The sequence below is a fragment of the Megascapheus bottae genome, chromosome 2 (assembly GCF_031878675.1).
Source record: "Megascapheus bottae isolate mThoBot1 chromosome 2, mThoBot2.hap1, whole genome shotgun sequence".
In the NCBI taxonomy this organism is placed as follows: Eukaryota; Metazoa; Chordata; class Mammalia; order Rodentia; family Geomyidae; genus Megascapheus; species Megascapheus bottae.
In genome coordinates this window covers 49,986,934-50,001,861 of record NC_143510.1, presented here as the reverse complement: position 1 = coordinate 50,001,861, position 14,928 = coordinate 49,986,934, and the positions used below count along the sequence as shown (strand labels likewise).

The 14,928-nt window shown below is 42.9% G+C and overlaps 1 protein-coding gene across 2 annotated transcripts in view; it reads left to right on the top strand.

Moving 5' to 3' along the window:
- Positions 1 to 14,928, top strand: part of Csad (cysteine sulfinic acid decarboxylase) — a 31,766-nt gene that overhangs the window by 952 nt on the left and 15,886 nt on the right. The window lies entirely within an intron of this gene.

Below are 14,928 nucleotides of genomic sequence, written 5' to 3'. Positions count from 1 at the left end.
AGACCCACGGAGATGCCGGAATCGTTTGTAGCCGTGATATTTCCTTTTTGCTTTTCCTTGGCCAGATTTGCCCTTCTGTGAGCTTTGGGTCTACCCCTGCACGTCCTGGGGTCAGCTAAGAGGAGTACCCGGGGCCGCCCGCACCCCAAAGCCAGCCTGCTTACTGCCGCCTGAGCCTTCCCCTTTTATCCCTGGTAAAGGCCCCTCAGTAAACCAGTCTTGTTGAAGGCTTGGCCAAGCAAGTTTGGCCTCTGAACCTGGGCTGCATGTAGAAAATGGAGAGATGAACCCATCTTCGAATTTTACCCCATTAGGGAGGGATACTGCTGAAGATGAATTGAGAATCTCTAAAAAACTATGTACATATACACACACACACATATACATATGTAATTTTATTATAGAGGGGGTACCTTTCATAAGTCATCTAAAGTACATTTCTTTTTGGCATCCCTTACTTGGCTTCCTCCCCTCCCCCCGGGTACCCCCTCCTGTCACTGCCCATAAATTGCAGTCATTTTCCACCTAGTGTCTACTGAGTATCATGCTCGTATTTGTTCATCCTTTCCCACTCCATTTCTTTGTTTTCCCTTGTCCCCTCCGAAAGAAAGAAAAACACAAAACGAAACAAAAAAAAGCAGAAACCACATTACCACCATCACCATCACATACAGAAAACCCCTGTGTTTCCATTTCCTGAAATTTGTTTAAAGAGCCCTTTAAATGTTTGGAGGTCTTATGCCTTTGATTGGAAAACCCTTTTTGTTCCCCACTCCTGTCTGGCTGAGTAGAGCCCCTGTGGAATCATTTAGTACTTGACAGAACAGAAGCCTAATGCTTCTATGGCCCTCAAATAATGTCATAAATATCCAAATAACCCTGGGCAAACAAAACAGTTACTCAGCCCTGGGCCGTGCAAAGTGCATTTCCCAGGGGAAAAGTTTGTTACTTGTAAGTACTGATTTCTACTTAACGTGCATCAAGTTCTGAGTTTAGGAAAATTAGTGGTAATACCAAAAGAAAATGTTTAGGTTATAAAAAGACAGAAATAGCAGAGTTCTGGTCTGGTGGCTGTAATTCTAGCTCCTTAGGAGACACTTCAGAGGACCTTGGTTCAAAGCCAGCTGGGGCAGGAAAGCCCATGAGACTCTTAGTTCCAGTTAGACACGAGAAAACTGGAAGTGGAGCTGTGGCTCAAAGTGGTAGAGCACCAGCCTTTAACAAAAGACCTCAGGGACAGCACCCAGGCCCAGAGTTCAAGTCCCATGACCAGCAATAACAAAATTGTTTCATGAGTTGGGCACTTGTGGCTCATACCTGTAATCCTAGCTACTTAGGAGGCTGAGATCTGAGGATCACTGTTCAAAGTCAGTCCACGCAGGAAACTCTGTGAGACTCTTATCTCCAATTAACCACTAGAAAACAGGAAGTGGCATTGAGACTCAATGGTAGAGTGCTAGCCTTGAGCAAAAAAGTTCAGCTCAGGGACAGCGCCCAGGCTCTGAGTTCAAGCCCCAATACAAATAAAAACAAAAAAGGAATGAGAGATAAAAATGTTCTCTCTCTCTCTCTCTCTCTCTTTCTCTCTCTCATATATATATATATGTATATATTTACACACATATATTATCTGCTTTGTTGAATGGCAAAAAAATTCAATACGTATCCTACAAAATTAAGAAAAATGAGGAAAGGGGTAGGTTGGGAGAGAATGTTTGGAGGGATGATAGAGAAAGATACACTGTACTCATAAACTGATTTATTGAATGACAGCTTTGCACTACTTAGAGACAATAAAAATATTTAGAAAGTTGTTTCATAGCAAGAGATGAGCAAGGTGGTGCATGTCTGTAGCCACAGCTACCCAGGAGATTAAGGCAGGAGGATTGCTTGAACCCAGAAGTTTAGAGGTCTGCCTGGAGAGCATAGTGAAATTATGACTCAAAGAAAACAAAATGAAACAAAAATACTGAAAAATTTTTCCCAAACTGTTTTATTGTATCCAAATTTATGTTTATTCTTTCATTTATATAGCTACATTTTGATGTACATTTAGGTTTCACTTTTTTTGCTTATAAACAATGGAATAATGAGCATCCTTATATAGTTATCTTTTTGCATTTGTAGATAGAGTATGTTTTTAAATGTTATTTATTTCTGCCAGTCCTGGGTCTTGAACCTAGGGCCTGGGCACTATCCTTGGGTACTTTTTGTTCAAGGCTAGTGTCCTGCTACTTCAGCCATAGTGCTACTTCCGGCTTTTTCTGTGTATGTGGTACCGAGGATTGAACCCAGGGCTTTGTGCATGCTGGGTGAGCACTCTACCACTATGCCAAATTCCTGGCCCATGTTTTTAAAATTTTAATAGCATCTGTGCCATTGAATTTTTAGTTGGTATCAACTGCCATGCTCACTCAGCTCATGTGTGAATGTCACCAGTTCCTACAACCTGAGGGATATTGGAGGTGATCACTTAAAAAAATGAATTTATTGTTATTGTACAGAGGGATTACAATTATATGAGTCAGGTAATGAGTGCATTTCCTTTCATACAGTGTCTTCTGTTTCCTGATTCTCTCCCAGTCCTTTCCTCATTGTCTCTACTCATAAGTTGTACAGTTTACTTTCCATCAGTGTCTAGTGAGCTCCAGTGCTATACTTTTTCATCCTTTTCTCCTCGGCTACACTGCTGTACTTTTTCATCCTTTTCCCCTCGAGTTCTGTGCACCATATATAAGATAAAAAAGACAGAATCATCATCAACAACAACAAAAAAGTCACAAAGTTTTTTTTTTTTTTTTGGTAGATCATGGGGCTTGAACTAGGCCTGAGCGCTGTTCCTGAGCTCTTCAGCTCAATGCTATCACCCCACCCTTGAGCCAAGCCCCACTTCCCATTTTCTAGAGGTTAATTGGAGATATGAGTCTCAGGTCCTTTTGTGCTGGGGCTGGCTTTGAACCTTGATCCTCAGATCTCAGTCTCCTGAGTAGCTAGGATTACAGGTGTGAGCCACCGTGCCTGGCAAACGCAAAGTCTTTTGTATCACAGACTTTTTATGCCTAAGCTGGCTTTGAACTTTGATCCTCAGATCTCAGCATCCTGAGTAGCTAGGATTACAGGTCTAACCTTGAGAAAGTCCAAGGACAATGCACAGGCCCTGAGCTCAAGCCCAGGACTGGCAAAAAAAAAAAAAAGTTTCTTGGTCTTTAGTGCTCATGCTGGCTTTGAACCATGATCCTCAGATTTCAGCCTCCTGAGTAGCATGAGCCATCAAGCCTAATTTTTCTAGGTTGTTTTGATTTGAATTACCTTTGTGGCCTGGAATGATGGGCACTTCCTCATATGTTTCTTTCTTCTGAGAAGCCTCTCCTTATTTCCCTCGCCTATTTAATGATATGTTTATTAGGTTTGGGAGGGGTAAGTTTATTGAGCTCCTTGTATAGGATATTATTGGCTATCTTTGTAGTTTAGTAAGAATGTCCTTAGCTGTGCAGAAACTTTATGTAGTCTCACTTGTTGAGTCTCTTTTATCTGTTGTACCTCTGGGACTTTATTTAAGAAATTTCTGCCTATACCTTTAAGTTCTAATGTTTCTCCTACTCTCTCTTGCAGTAGTTTCAAGTTTTGGGTCTGACGATGAGGTTGATCCACTTTGAATTGATATTAGTGCATGGTGACAAATAGGATTTGACTTTTAGTTTTCTGCATGTAGATGCCCAGTTTTTCTAATACCAATTATTGAAGAGGCTATTTTTATCCCACTGTATGTCTTTTCTTTTTTTTTTTTTGTGAGTCATGGGACTTGAACTAGGCCTGGAAGCTGTCCCTGGGCTCTTCAGCTCAAGACTACCATTCTACCCCTGGATCTGGGCACTGTCCCTGACTCTTCAGCTTTAAGCTACCGCCCTACCCTTGAGACAAGTCCCACTTCCCATTTTCTAGGGGTTAATTGGAGATAAGATCCTCAGGTCTTTTTGTGCCCGGGCTGGCTTTGAACCTTGATCCTCAGATCTCAGCCTCCTGAGTAGCTAGGATTACAGATGTGAGCCACCAGAGCCCAAACATAATTTTTTTTTTTGTCAGTCTTGGGGTTTGAACACTATCCTTGGGCTTTCTCAAGGTTAGGGCTCTACCACTTGAGTCACAACACCACTTCCAGCTTTTTCCATGTATGTGGTACTAAGGAATTGAACCCTGGTCTTTGTGCATGCTGGGCAAGCATTCTCACCACTAGGCTAAACTCCTAGCTCTCATCTGTATTTAAAATCAGAAAATTTTCTTTCTTCCTTCCTTTCTCTTTCTTTCTTTCCCTCCCTTCCTCTCTCTCCCTCCCTCCCTCCCTCCCTCCTTCCCTCCCTTCCTCCCTCCCTCCCTTCCTTCCTTCCTTCCTTCCTTCCTTCCTTCCTTCCTTCCTTCCTTCCTTCCTCACTTTCTTTCCTCTTCCCTTCCCTTCTTATTTCTTTCTTCCTTCCTTCCTTCCTCTCTCTTTCTTCCTCCCTCTCTTCCCCCCTACCCCCCCCTCTTTCTGTCTTCCTTTTTCATCTGCCTGATGGTCCTGGGGCTTGAACTCAGGACTTGGGTGGTGTCCCTGAGCTTTTCTGTTCAAGGCTAGTGCACTACCACTTAAGCCACAGTTCCACTTATAGCTTTTTGGAAACTAATTGGAGCTAAACATCTCTCAGACTTCCCTGCCTGGAGTGGCTTTAAACAATGGTCCTCAGATCCCTGCCTCCTGAGCAGCCAGGATTATAGGTGTGAGCTAGTGTTCAGCTACAATATATATGTATATATGTATGTATATACATACATATATACATATATTTGCCAGTGCTGGGCTTGAGCTCAGGGCCTGAGCACTGTCCTTGGACTTTCTCAAGGCTAGAGCTCTACCACTTGAGCCTCGGCACCACTTTTGGCTTTTTTCTATGTATGTGGTACCGAGGAATCAAACCCGGGTCTTTGTGCATGCTAGGCAAAGCACTCTACCACTAGGCCAAACTCCCGGTCCCAGCTACATTTTTATGTGTGTGATTTTCTCACTATGTAGCCCAGCTTGGCCTAGAACCTGTGATCCTCCTTGCTCAGGCTGGTGCTGGTATTACAGGCATGCATCACTGTGTTTGTCTCCTTTTCAACTTTTTTTTTTTTGAAGGTAAAAGACATGCTATGGAAAATGTGTAAACATTTTTTTAAATTAAAGAATTTATTAACATTGATTTTTATATCATATTTCAAATGACATGTTTAACAAACAAGTGTTCAAGAAGGGAATCTCTATATACAATCACTGGCACTTAGGTTTTAGAACATAATCAAAATTAGGGTAAGGGTTTATATATAATAGATACATATTAGTTTATGAAATAAAACATTATGTCTATAGAGTCATAGGTTTTTATGTCTATGTAGTTATGTTTATATTTCCAATACCATGTGCATAGCATTGGGTATGCAAATATTGAGTCCTCTCTCTTGTACTGTTTGGATCTAATAGCCACATATTAAGGATACCATGCATCTTTTGTTCCTTTGGTCTTGACTTGTCTCACTCAACATGATTCGTTCTAGATTCATCCACTTCCCTGTGAATGCCATTGTTTTGTCTTGTCTGTTGGCTATGTAGAATTCCATTGTGTATATATACCACATTTTCTGAATCCATTCATCTGTAGTAGGGCATCTGGATTATTTACATTGCCTGGCTATTGTGAATAGTGCAGAGATAAACATAGCTGAGCAGGTGTCCTTATCATATCTTGGGTTATAATATTCAGGGTAGATGCCCAGAAGTGGTATGGCAGGATCTAGGGAAGGTCAATTTTCAGTTCTTTAAGAAACCTCCACACTACTTTCCAGAGTGGCTGAACTAGTTTACAATCCCATCAGCAGTGTAGTATGGTTCCTTTTTCTCCACAACCCCGCCAGCAATTGTCATTGTCTGAGTTCAAAAATAAACATTTTTGCAGCCCTGCTTTTCCTGGGCCAGTGCTCTACTTATGGTGGAGATCCTACCTTCAGACTTCATGCTAGGCTCCCTAACTGGCCACTAGCTGGAGCCCGCAGGACAAACACAGTGACTGGGGTAGTGTCAGTTAGTTAGCAGAAGTAGACAGTCAATGTTTGCTGAACAGGCTGAACCCATTCTGCTCTGAGAGATAGCATGGGTTGTGTAATAGAAATGAGCAGTTTCTGGCTCTCTTTACTACTCTCTAGGCCTTTGATGACAGTAGTTGGAGAAGTTGGGAAACTGAATGATGTACAAGCAACATTTTCTTTTTTTGGTTTACACTCAGGACCTTGCACTTAGTAAATACTCTGCCACATGAGCCATACCTCTAGTCTCAAGGAACATTCTTTTAGGGAGAATAATACTAGGGTTTAAACTCAGGGTCTCACACGTGTTAGGCAAGTGTTATATCACTATAACTATACTCCTAGTCTTTTTTTTTTTTTTTTTTGGTTGTGGGGCTTGAACTCTAGGCCTGGGTGCTGCCTCTTGAGCTCTTTAGCTGAAGGCTGTCACTCTGCCCCTTGAGCTACAACACCACTTCCACTTCTGGTTTTCTGGTGGTTAATTGGAGATAAGAGCCTCATAGACTTTCCTGTCAGGCAGGCTTTGAACCATGATCCTCAGATCTCAGCCTCCTGAGTAGTTAGGATTACAGGCGTGAGCCACCACACCCGGCCTCCTAGTCATTTTTGCTGGGGTTATTTTTATACAGGGTTTTGATTTGTGCTTGTTTAACCTAGACCTACTATTTATGCTTCCTAGAGAGTGAAGATGACAGGCATGTACCACCATGCCAACTTTCTAAGGCTATTTCTTGATTTTGTCAGTGTGTAAATTTTGGAATTCCTTTTCTCCTTTCCTTTCCTTTCCTTGTAGGCCAGTGATTGACCCATGGCCTTGCATATGCTAGCATGCAATATACTGCTGAGCAAATACAAACCTAGCATTCTGGCTCCTCAATTCCTCAATATTTTATTTAAAAGAGCCTTTATTTTAGTTTCATAGTAATATGAAATTATTGCACAAATCATGAAAACATGGACGTATATAACAGAAAATCGTCAACATCTAGTAATAACTAAAATTAATATTTGAAGTCTTTTTCAGTCTTTTACAGCGTGCATAGGGAGCCAGGTTTTGGTTGCTCGTGTTTGTATCCTCACTACTCAAGAGGATGAAGTAGAAGGATCTTAGTTCAGAGCTGGCTTGGGCAAGAAAATCTGTTGGTCTTTTATCTGCAATTAGCCACACACACACACACACACACACACACACTGACACACATACTAGAACTGGAGTTGTGGCTCAAATGGTAGAGTGCTAGCCTTGAGCAAAAAAGCTTGAGGAGAGCGCCCAGGCCCTGAGTTCAAGCCCCAGGACAGGCACAAATTTCAAAACACATGCTTAGGGCTAGATGCTGGTGGCTTATACCTGTAACTGGAGCTGTTCAGGAGGCTGGGAACTGAGTATCTTGATTTGAAGTCAGTTGGAGCAGGAAAATCTGAGAGGCTTTTTACCAACAATTAGCCAACAAAATGCCTTAAGTGGAGCTTAAGGGGAGTGCCAGCCTTGAGCACAAAAGCTAAGGGGCATTGTGCTGGCCTTGAGTTCAAGCCCTAGTACTGGCACACTATATGCATATATGCATATACATACATATGTATGTATGTAAGTAGGCATGCATTTATGTTTTTGTATTGCCTTAGTTATATTTGGGCTAGTGATGAATATAAAGCATCTGTTCTGATACTTCCAAGTTGTGCAGGTGGCTTCTGGGCTCAGGGGCTCTGGAGAAAGGTCTGAAATGGAGCTGTTACCCACATGCAGCCCTAGGAATGAGTGAGATTGCCTAGTGGCATACAGGGGGCCTGAGACAGTGTCTTGAGGAGCTCTAGCATTTCTAGAAGGGCCAGAGAAAAAATGAAAAGCAAAGGGTGCTAGGACTAATTGGAGAGAAAGGATAAATTGGAGAGAAAGCCAGAAAAAGGAAATATTTCAAGATGTCAGGCGGTTCCAAAGGACTCATGGAGGATAAAGAAGAACTGTGTTTTTTGACTGTGGAGGCAGGGAAATGCTTGGTGGCTTGAAGGAGGAAGCTGCAGAGTGGTGAACTGAGGAAGAGGTGAGAGGAAAAAAAGAGTAGAGGTAACTGACAGATAACTTCCAGAAAGGGGAGTGGGTTTGGAAAAACATGTCCATGGGAGAGGTTTGAGTTATGTTAAGTGCTGTGAGGAAGAGGTCGGGTTGAAGAAATAGGGGAATATAAATCGAGGTGTGTTTCTAAGGGAACCTTCAGAGCATGTGTATCCATGGGCCTGTCAGTGAGTGAAAGGCCACTGTAGAACAAGCTGGAGCAATGTGAGCTCCCCTAGGGCCTGTGTCCAATGGTCTTGTTAGAGGATTTTCATCTTCACCCACCACCCTCATGTGGGAGAACCCAGTTGTCCATCTCCTTTGGTCAATGGGATTTGAGCAGATGTGCCACATACTAGGTTTGAGCAGAAGTTTTGAGGCGGAGGAGGAGGAGGAGAGGGCCAGGAGTTTGGCCTAGTGATAGAGAACTTGCCTGGCATGCACCAAGACCTGGATTCCATTCCTTGGTACCACATATGTAGAAAAAGTTGGAAGTAGTGCTATGGGTCAAGGGATAGAGCCCTGAGTTTGAGCCCCAGGACAGAGAGAGAGAGAGAGAGAGAGAGAGAGAGAGAGAGAGAGAGAGAGAGAGAGAGAGAGAGAGAGAGAGGGAGAGAATATGAATGTGTGCATGCATGCATTTGTCTGAGTGTTTCTTCCTGCTTTCTGTTCATTTCTCTCTGTCCTGAGAATAGTATGTCTCTTGTAGGAGCTATTCTTTCAGTCTGGTGCTTGGAATACGGCCATCTGATCCAGACACTGCCATAAACATAAACCATAAGAGAGAACAAACCCATTGTTTAAAAAAAATTACCCAAAATGCTAGAAGTAGAGCTGTGGCTCAAGTGGTAGAGTAATAGCCTGGAGCAAAAGAAGCTCAAGGACAGTGCCCAGGCCCTAAGTTCAAGCTCTGGGACCAGAAAAAACCAAACCAAACCAGGGACTACCTCCAAACTGTATTGTTCTGTTGTTATGAGATGGTGAGATCTTGAAGCCCTTCATTACTACAGAAATGCTAATTAATAGACATTAACTAAGTTGAAATTATACTGGGTATTTTTTGGTATATGTATATGTGTGAGATTGGAGATTTAACAGATGTTTTTCACATGCAAGCAAACACTTTGTAACTGTGCTACATCCCTGGTTCCTGAGATAGTGGTTTTTTTTTTTTTTTGTCAGTCCTGGAGCTTGGACTCTGGGCCTGGGTGCAGTCCCTGAGCTCTTGGACTCAGGGTTACCACCCTACCTCAGGGCCTGGGCGTTGTCTTTAAACTCTTCAGCTCAAGGCTATTGCCTTACCCCTTGAGCCTTGGCATCGCTTCCCATTTTCTATTCTAGTTGTTCAGAGTCTCTCAGTCCCAAGATGGTCAGCCTCCTGGGTAGCTAGGATTACTGGCATGAGCCCTCAAGCTCAGCTCTCAGATAGTGTTTTTTAACCCCTAAATTTCTGAAGCTTAGCCACATGCACTCTTGTTCATCTATACAACTTTATCATTGTTGCTTGTCTTGGCCAAACTTGAACGTGCAGATGGCGAGGAAAGAAAAGACAAATGTCTGCAAGAATGTGGAGCCATTGAGGCCCTCATCCATTGCTGGTGGCCACCTTGGAAAACAATTTGGGATGGGCTGGGAGTTTGGCCTAGTGGTAGAGTGCTTGCCTAGCATGCACAAAGACTATTTAACCATTGTACACTTCAAAAAGTTCTGTAAAGTGGCTAAGTGCTGGTGGCTCACACCTATAATGCTAGCTAATCAGGAAGCTAAGATCTGAGGATTGTAGATTAAAGCCAACTGGGCAGAAAAGTCAGCGAAACTCTTATCTCCAATTAATCATAGAAAACCAGAAGTGGGGCCAGGAGCGTGGCCTAGTGGCAGAGTGTTTGCTTAGCAAGTATGAAACCCTGGGTTCGATTCCTGTCCTCGGTACCACATATACAGAAAAAGCTAGAAGTGGTGCTGTGGCTCAAGTGGTAGAGCCCTAGCCTTGAGAAAGCCCAAGGACTGTGCTCAGGTCCCGAGTTCAAGCTCCAGGACTGGTAAACAAATGAACATACACACAAACAAACACCAATTTGGCAACCTCTCAAAAGATTAAACAGAACTAGAGGCATGGCTAAACACTTAACTCACAACCTTAAAGCTCTTGAGTTTAATTAAACCCTAGTATCACTCCCTCTATCCCCCCCAGAAAAAAAAAGTTCAAGCATAGAGTTGCTGCCAGATTTGTAGCTAGGAGAATTGAAAACAGATCCACATAAAAACTTGTACACAAATGTTCATAATGGCCAAATGGTGGAAATGCCCAGGAGCTGATAAATAGAGAAATAAAATACAGCACAATGGATAGATTCTGTCGCCTCAAAATGAAAGAAGTACTAGTATATTCTACATGAACCTTGAGACATTTTTGTAAGACAAATAAAAACTTACCCAGTTGCACAAGAGCACATCTGGCATGATTCTTTTTATTAAGTGAAATGCCCAGAGTAGGCAGATCTATAGAGATGGAAAGCAGATTAATGGTGGTCAAAGGTTAGAGGTGGGAAAACCAGGTAAGGACTGCTAATGTATTTGTTATTGGGGTGAATAAAATATCTGGACTTAGGTAGTGATGATGATTACACACATTTGTGAATATACCAAAGTCCTCTGGATTATATAGTTTAAAGGGATATGCTTTGTGGTACATACGTTATATCTTAATAAAGCGGTTACATTAAAAAATGAGGAAGTTCTTGGGGGCTGGGGGGGAGGGAAATTGGGACCAAGACATGAGAAAGGGTATCAATGTATTTGAAGTAATGCACCTATCTTGCGAATATAATGTAACCCTTCTATTAATTACAATAAAAATATATGAAAAAATAAATATAAGTCACAGGAAAAAATGAGGAAGTTCTTTATGTTCTAATATGATAAGATCATCTGCATTTTGTTAAATGAGAAAAAAGGAAGATGCAAAGAAAGATTGCCTGAAATTTTTTGTGTGATAAGGGAGAAAATAAGAAAATAAGTTCATGTTTGCTAATATTTGCACTAAAAAGTCAGAAAGAACCAGGTACAATGGCTTATACCCATAATCTCAGTTACTCAGAAGACAGAGATCTCTGGAGGGTTGTGGTTTGAGACCCACCTGGGTAAAAAGTTAGTGAAACTATCTATCTTAACAAATAAACCAAGCAAGGTAGCATCTGGTCACATCTGTGGCCCCAACTATGTGGTAAGTATAGGTGTGAAGATATCTGTCTGAGGCTGACCCTGAGCAATGTCAAGTGGTAGAGCATTTGCTTAACAAATGTCAGGCCCTGAGTTCAAACCACAGTTCCACCACTATCAACACAAAAACAAAAACTCTGAAAGGATCCCCAAGAGTTCAATACAAATTGTTACCTGTGTGAATGACAGAAATAATTAGATTTTTCACTGTATTAATTTTTTTTAAATTTTTGTTGTGATGGTCCTGGGACTTGAACTAGGGCCTGGATGTTGCCCCTGAGCATCTTTTGTTCAAAGCTAGCACTATACCACTTGAGCACAGCTCCACTTCTATTTTTTTTTTGCCAGTCCTGGAGCTTGAACTCAGGGCCTAGGCACTGTCCTTGGGCTTTCTTCGATCTTATCTTACCAAGTCTTTCTGTTTTGTTCTTTTGTTTATTTGTTTTGTCGGTTGTGGGGCTTGAATTCTGGGCTTGGTTGCTGTCCCTGAGCTCCGCCCTACCCCTTGAACCATAGCCAGCCTGGCTTTGAACCGGGATCCTCAAATCTCAGGTTCCTGAGTGCACACCCATGTGTATATGTGGGTGTGTTGCTCATGGGCCTGTGTACTGTATTTGAGGGTTTTTTTTTTGTTTTAGTCTGACATTTTCTTTGTTTCTCAAGGCTAACACTCTACCATGTGGGCCACAGCTCCACTTCTGTTGTTGTTGTTTTTTTTCCAGTCCTGGGACTTGAACTCCGGGCCTGGGCACTGTCCTTGGGCTTTCTCAAGGATAGCCCTCTACCACAGTACCACTTCCAGCTTTTTCTGTGTATGTGGTACCAAGGAATCGAACCCAGGGCTTCGTGCATACTAGGCAAGCATTTACCACTAGACCAAACTCCCAGCCCTCTTTATTTTTCTTGCCTTTACTTATTCAAGCTTCATTTCATAATCCCTTGTTTCAATCACTCCACTTTCAGTGTCTTCTACTCCTGGTCCTGATGTCCTTCTTCTTAATCCACTTGGCAAAACCCCAGGCCAACTGTCTTATCCTCGCTCTCAGTTCACTGCATTCCACGAATCAGAATCACATAATATTTCAAATGGGTATCACTGTAAATTTGTACTCTCTACTCATTCTAGTTAAACACAGCAGATTAAACATAAATGTTTGCTTTGTCAAACTTTGCTAAAATTACATCAGCAGACTTTTTTTTTTTTTTTTGGCCAGTCCTGGGGCTTGAACTCAGGGGCTGAGCACTGTCCTTGGGCTTTCTCAAGGCTAGAACTCTAGCTCTTGAGCCACAGTACCACTTCCTGCTTTTTCTGTGTATGTGGTACCCAGGAATCGAATCTGGGCCTTTGTGCATGCTAGGCAAACATTCTACCACTAGGTCAAACTCCTGGCTCTATCAGCAGAATTTTAAATCTGGACAAATAAGGCAAGAAGAAGAGACAAGGTGAATGAGAGCTGTCAGTAACTGTAGAGAATGGGAAGCTGAATAGTTACTGTTGTAGCTAACACCAGAAAGTCAAAGCCAGGGGGCTGGGAGTTTGGCCTAGTGGTAGAGTGCTTGCCTAGCATGCACGAAGACCCGGGTTCGATTCCTTGGTACCACATACATAGAAAAAAGCCAGAAGTGGTGCTAAGGCTCAAGTGGTAGAGCTCTAGCCTTGAGAAAGTCCAAGGACAGTGCTCAGGCCCTGAGCTCAAGCCCAGGACTGGCAAAAAAAAAAAAAAAAAAAAAAAGAAAGTCAAAGCCAGGACATCTACAGAGACCCTACAGGGAACCTGCTATGGGAAATGTTTAGTTTGGGCGGGGGGGGGGGCAGGGGCAGGGGAAGTCAAGGCTTTGGGAATGAGGGCACTGGCACTCTTGGAAACTAGAAGTGGGCACAGCTGAAAATATGGAGAGCCATGCAGTAGGTAACAGCAGGACCGTTTAAACACACCCTTGTCCAAACTTAGCTCAGCAACTAGGTATTCAGGGTTCATGCCTATAATTCTAGCTACCTAATTAGGAGGCTGAATTGGAGGATCACAGTTTGAAGCCAGTCTTGGCAGGGAAATCAGTGAGACTCCTCAATAAAATAGAAAAAAAGCTGGAAATGGAGAAGTGAAGCTGTGGCTCAAGTGGTAGAGTGCTAGCCTTGAGTGAAAAAGCTCAGGGACAGCACTCAAGCCCTTAGCACAAACAAACTCAACCATATACTGGCTCTGTGGCCTGGACAAGTTATTATAGTATCTCCCAAGCTCAGATTTCCTTCTTTTTTTTTTTTTTTTTTTTTTTTTTTTTTTTTTTTTTTGCCAGTCCTGGGTTTGAGCTCAGGGCCTGAGCACTGTCCTTGGACTTTCTCAAGGCTAGAGCTCTACCACTTGAGCCTTAGCACCACTTCCGGCTTTTTCTCTATGTATGTGGTACCGAGGAATCGAACCCGGGTCTTCATGCATGCTAGGCAAGCACTTTAACCACTAGGCCAAACTCCCGGCCCCAGATTTCCTTCTCTTATCTGTGGGTGTAAGTCTACCCTGAACAAGTGTGAAGGACACAGTTAGTGTTTTTAAGTGCAGAGGGTAGCATGTGGTAAGGACTAAAATAAGAGACTTTTTGTCGTTTGTGGGGCTTGAACTCTGGGCTTGGGCCCTGTCCCTGAGCTCTTTTGTTCAAGGCTACTACTCTGTCACTTTGAACCATAGTGTTACTTCTAGATTTTGGTGTTAACTGGAGATAAGAATCTCATGGATTTTCCTGCTAGGGCTGGCTTTGAACTGTGATCTTCAGATCTCAGTCTCCTGAGAGCTTAGGCTTACAGGCATGAACCACCTGGAAGAGATGCTTTTTCTAATCCTGGGGATGGAACCTAGAGCCTTGCACATGCCAGATACATGCTTTACCAGTGAGCTACATCCTTGACCCACAGGGCCTGTTTTTTTTGTTTCTTTTTGCCAGTCTTGGGGCCTGAGCTCAGGGCTAGCATTCTACTGCTTGAGCCACAGCACTGGCTTTTTCTATGTATGTGGTACTGGGGAAATGAACACAGTGCTTCATGCATATGAGGCAAGCACTCTACCACTAGGCCACACTCCCAGTCCAGGGCCTGTTTTATTAGCCTCTAGACATCTGCACTACATGGCCACCACTGTTGGGAGCTGGCAGGAGTATGGCTGAAGGACTGACTGTTCATGAGGCTTAGATTGGTACTCTGATTTCTCCAAACCCAGTGTACTCAGGAAATGTCTCAGGGTCCAAACCCTAGTGTCTCTTGTGTTTCTAAGTAGTAGGAGGTCCAGTGCCTGCAGATGGATTGTCAGAGCAGCCTGCCTTGATGAAGGTAGTTCTATTATAGAGTCTCTCTTTTCTTTTTCTTTTTTCTTTTTTTTTTTCCTGCCAGTCCTGGGGCTTGAACTCAGGGCCTGAGCACTGTCCTTGGGCTTTCCTCAAGACTATCACTCTACCACTTGAGCCCACAGCACCACTTCCAGATTTTGTTTTTCAATGCATGTGGTACCAAGGAATCGAACCTGGGTCTTCGTGTATGCTAGGTAAGCACTTATACTACTAGGCCAAATTCCTGGCCCTTT